The sequence below is a fragment of the Cucurbita pepo genome, unplaced genomic scaffold, assembly GCF_057944985.1.
Source record: "Cucurbita pepo subsp. pepo isolate OVF unplaced genomic scaffold, ASM5794498v1 scafford_37, whole genome shotgun sequence".
Taxonomy (NCBI): Eukaryota; Viridiplantae; Streptophyta; class Magnoliopsida; order Cucurbitales; family Cucurbitaceae; genus Cucurbita; species Cucurbita pepo.
The window spans coordinates 25,001-30,000 of record NW_028257942.1 but is presented as its reverse complement, the minus strand read 5'-3'; the positions used below and the strand labels follow the sequence as shown (position 1 = coordinate 30,000).

The following is a 5,000-nucleotide window of genomic DNA, read 5'->3' as shown; positions in this document are numbered from 1 at the left end:
AGACTAGTCACCCCCCTATATAGTACATTTTGAGGCATTTTTGGTCTGCCAGGCCTAGATACGATTTTTCTGAGCCGTCATACGGTCAAATATCTCAAGTTTTAGAGTGTTTTTTTCCATGAACTCGATTGATTCATGGATTGGACATTGTAATGGATCTAGAAATCAAGTTTCATAATTTTTCAACCAACCAATTTTTTTTAATGAATTTTTAAAAATTAAATAATAAGAAATTAAAAAAAATAGCTAGATTTGTCAAAAAAATCTGAATTTTTTTGGGAATCATTCTTTCATGTTTCTTAGCTCCCAGAAAAAAAATTACAACAAACCGACCACTCCACAAGTACTTTCACAATTAATGGGTGATGGATGGGGCGCGGGCGTGCACGCAGCAGCACGCGGGGCGGGGCGGGGCGCGCGCGCGCAGAAGAACGCGGGCGGGGCGGGGCGCGCGCGCGCGGGAGACGCTGGCGGGGCGGGGCGCGCGCGCGCAGAAGCACGCGGGCGGGGCGGGACGGGGCGCGCGCGCGCGGGAGAACGAGGGCTGGGCGGGGCGGGGCGCGCGCGCGCAGAAGCACGCGGGCGGGGGGGGACGGGGCGCGCGCGCGCGGGAGAACGAGGGCTGGGCGGGGCGGGGCGCGCGCGCGCAGAAGCACGCGGGCGGGGCGGGACGGGGCGCGCGCGCGCGGGAGAACGAGGGCTGGGCGGGGCGGGGCGCGCGCGCGCAGAAGCACGCGGGCGGGGCGGGACGGGGCGCGCGCGCGGGAGAACGAGGGCTGTGCGGGGCGTGGGGCGCGCACGCGCGCGCGCGCTGGCGGGGCAGGGCGGGGGTGGGGCAGGGCGGGGCGCACGCGGGTGGGGCATGGCGGGGCGGGCGAGCGCGAGGGAACGTTCCGACACTGCCCCACCGTGCGCGTTCCGCCACCGCACCACCGTCGTCAAACGCCCTCGACCTCCGACCACCACCCGTACGGCCCAAGCATATGCCCATGTGCGGCGCATAGTGCTTGGGGCGTGGGGGTGGCGGAAGATATAGGGGGTACCCCCGTGCCCAGCCCATGCAGACTAGTCACCCCCCTATATAGTACATTTTGAGGCATTTTTGGTCTGCCAGGCCTAGATACGATTTTTCTGAACGGTCATACGGTCAAATATCTCAAGTTTTATAATATTTTTTTCCATGAACTCGATTGATTCATGGATTGGACATTGTAATGGATCTAGAAATCAAGTTTCATAGTTTTTCAACCAACCAATTTTTTTTTAATGAATTTTTAAATATTAAATAATAAGAAATTAGAAAAAATAGTTAGAGTTGTAAAAAAAATCTGAAATTTTGTGGGAATCATTCTTTCTTTCATGTTGCTTAGCTCCCAGAAAAAAAATTACAACAAACCAACCACTCCACATGTACTTTCACAATTAATGGATGATGATTGTAAAAACAAGGTCCTGGTGGGTGTCTTAGTGTAATGTACTTGCTCTAGTATCAAAACTCTTCATTTTATTGTTTTAGACAACCAAAAGAAAAAAAAAATAGTTAAATTTTTACGGGTGTCACTCTTTTCTTAGTTCCCCCAAAAAAAAAAAAAGTCACAACAATACAAGCATTAAAAATGAACATTCACTTTTCACGGGTATTGGGTTTGATGATATTTTTATAGTCCAAGGTTTTATACACGTTCTTACTTTCCACGGATGTTAGGTGTGATGAATTGTTGTAGGGGCTAACCTTCAAGGCTTTATACGTGTACTCACGCTTCATAGGTATTGGGTGTGATGTTTTCTTTATGGAGGTAACATCCAACACTTTTGATATGCTGTTGGTAGAACATTTATCACACATAGCATAGGATGGGGCTTGGCGTGCGCGAGGTGAGTGGGGGCGCGGGGGTGTGCAGGGAGAGCGCGCGGGGGCGTGCGGGGGGTGTGCGGGGGGAGTGCGCGGGGGTGTGTGGGGGGAGCGCGCGCGGGGGGCGTGTAGGGTGTGCGAGGGTGGGCGGGGGGTGTGCGGGGGGAGTGCGCGGGGGGCGTGCAGGGTGTGCGAGGGTGGGCGGGTGGAGTGCGCGGGGGGCGTGCGAGGGTGGGCGGGTGGAGTGCGCGGGGGACGTGCAGGGTGGGAGTGCGCGGGTGGAGTGCGCGGGGGGCGTGCAGGGTGTGCGAGGGTGGGAGTGCGCGGGTGGAGTGGGTGGGTGGAGTGCGCGGGGGGCGTGCAGGGTGTGCGAGGGTGGGAGTGCGCGGGTGGAGTGCGCGGGGGGCGTGCAGGGTGTGCGAGGGTGGGAGTGCGCGGGTGGAGTGGGTGGGTGGAGTGCGCGGGGGGCGTGCAGGGTGTGCGAGGGTGGGAGTGCGCGGGTGGAGTGGGTGGGTGGAGTGCGCGGGGGTCGTGCAGGGTGTGCGAGGGTGGGAGTGCGCGGGTGGAGTGGGCGGGTGGAGTGCGCGGGGGGCGTGCAGGGTGTGCGAGGGTGGGCGGGTGGAGTGCGCGGGGGGCATGCAGGGTGTGCGAGGGTGGGCGGGGGGAGTGCGGGTTAACCTCCGAGGGTTTTGGATGTATTGATTTTTCATAGAGGTTAACCTATGAAAGGGTTCACCTCCAAGGGTTTTGGATGCGTGCCTTTGGAGTGGGCATGTAGGCAAGGGTGTGAACGTGGACTTGTAGTTGTGCTTGTGTTGGGTAGGTGTTGGTGGGGATGATGTGCGCGCAAGGGTGATAGGGGCATTGCTGCGGCGTGGGGCTTGGCGCACGCACGAGGGCGAGCATTGGCGCCTCATGAGCACGCCTTGGCCATAGGCCTTAGCGGGCACACGAGCGCTCAGGCCATGCTCCCACCCATGCATCATTCTCATTAACACCCAAACCCACACCAACCCAACTCACGCATGCATTTTAGATGGCCTTGCATTGGAGCATGTCCAATCATCAACACTTAACACGTAGAATCATTACTTTTCCTATAACCTCCATGACACTTCAAATAAATAAATTGGTTTATTGTGTGGGGAGGGACGAATCGGAGCGACGAAGGGCTGAATCTCAGTGGATCGTGGCAGCAAGGCCACTCTGCCACTTACAATACCCTGTCGCATATTTAAGTCGTCTGCAAAGGATTCTACCCATCGCTCAGTGGGAATTACGTTACAAGGCGGCCCTTGAGACTCATCCGTCACAAGGGCTTAGCCAACGACACGTGCCTTTGGGGGCCAAAAGGCCCCTACTGTGTTAGAATTGGTCAATCCATTAGAATAGCTTGAAGTTAGTCATGCCATAAGAATAGGCTTACTTCGTTAGTTTCCTATGAAATCGGATCTATTAGTTAATCTTTTGCCAATATAAATAGAATATGTCCTCAATAGTGTGAGGCACAGTTTTGCATAAACTTGATATGGTATCAGAGCCGAAATAAGATCCACGAGATCCATAGCCTCTGCTGTTAGACATGTCAATCCCAAACAACACAATGTCTTCTCCGTCGATCAGTCAGGTGATTAGTGTTAAGCTTACACAAGAAAATTATCTACTGTGGTCCACCCAAATCCTTCCCTACTTGCGTAGCCAAAACCTTGTTGGTTTTGTGGATGGATCCATGCCTGCACCAAGCCAGACGATCGCCGTTGAACCAAGTGAAGAAACAGGGAATCGCAAAATTATCATCAACCCTGAGTTCACAGTCTGGTACCCCCAGGACCAGCTGGTACTCAGCCTCATCAACTCATCAGTCACTGAGGAGGTTCTCAGCACGATGGTTGGAATCACCACTGCACGAGAAGCCTGGATTACGCTGGAGCGACAATTTGCTTCCACATCTCGAGCAAGAGCAATGCAGATCCGTATGGAACTCTCTACTATCCAGAAAAAGGACATGACAATTGCTGACTACTTTCGTAAAGTAAAACATCTTGGTGATACACTTGCTGCCATTGGCAAGCGAATAGAGGATGAAGAACTCATCGCCTACATGCTGCAAGGACTTGGTCCAGATTATGATCCTCTAGTCACAAGCATTACAACCAGAACAGATGTATACACTGTCAGCGACGTGTATGCTCACATGCTGAGCTATGAGATGCGGCACTTGCGTAAGGGTACATTTGAGCAACTTTCATCTGCTAACAATGTCAATAGGATATCCATTCGTGGAGGTGCCAATGGAGGTCGAGGTAGTCGCGGTCGTAGTCGTCAGTTAAATAGTGGTCATGGACAATCAAGGCGTACTGTGAACAATCCTGGACGTCAACCATCAAAGACACAAAGCAGCTCAGGCATTGTCTGTCAGATTTGTGGTAAGCCCAATCACGATGCTTTGCAATGCTGGCACAGATTTGATCAGGCATATCAAGCCGAAAATAATCTCAAACAAGCAGCTTTGGCAACCAGTGGATACACTAGTGACACAAACTGGTATGTTGACACTGGAGCCACAGATCATATCACCAATGACCTAGAGAGGCTTACCACCAGAGAACGCTACACTGGCACCGACCAAATTCAGGTTGCAAATGGCGCAGGTTTGTCTATCTCTCATATTGGGAATTCATTAATTTCTGGTTCATCTCTTGTTCTGAAACATATCCTATATGTTCCTAAAATCAATAAGCACCTAATTTCAGTACAAAGACTAGCATCTGATAATAATGCTGTTGTAGAATTTCACCCAAACTATTTTTTGGTTAAGGACCGAGTCACGAAGAAACTCCTGCTCCACGGTAGATGTAAGAATGGCCTATACGTTCTACCGCATAATTTCAGTCAAGCCTTGCTGACAGCCAAACTTTCGAAAGAACAATGGCACAGAAGGCTAGGGCACCCTGCATCTCCAATTACCATTAGAATTCTACAAGATAATAATTTAGCTATAGATACTAATATTCCCTCTTCCTCAATTTGTAATGCTTGTCAATTAGGGAAAGCACATCAATTGCCATTTGGTTCTTCTCAGCATGTATCTACAGCACCCCTTCAATTAATTCACACTGATGTATGGGGTCCATCCATTGCGTCAGTA

The 5,000-nt window shown here is 51.8% G+C and overlaps 1 non-coding gene across 1 annotated transcript; it reads left to right on the top strand.

Moving 5' to 3' along the window:
- The first annotated feature begins 3,923 nt into the window (after positions 1-3,923).
- On the top strand, positions 3,924-4,059 carry LOC111794177 (small nucleolar RNA Z247). The gene has a single exon (XR_002815067.1). It is a non-coding gene; the product is annotated as a small nucleolar RNA Z247 (small nucleolar RNA).
- Positions 4,060-5,000: the final 941 nt, after the last annotated feature.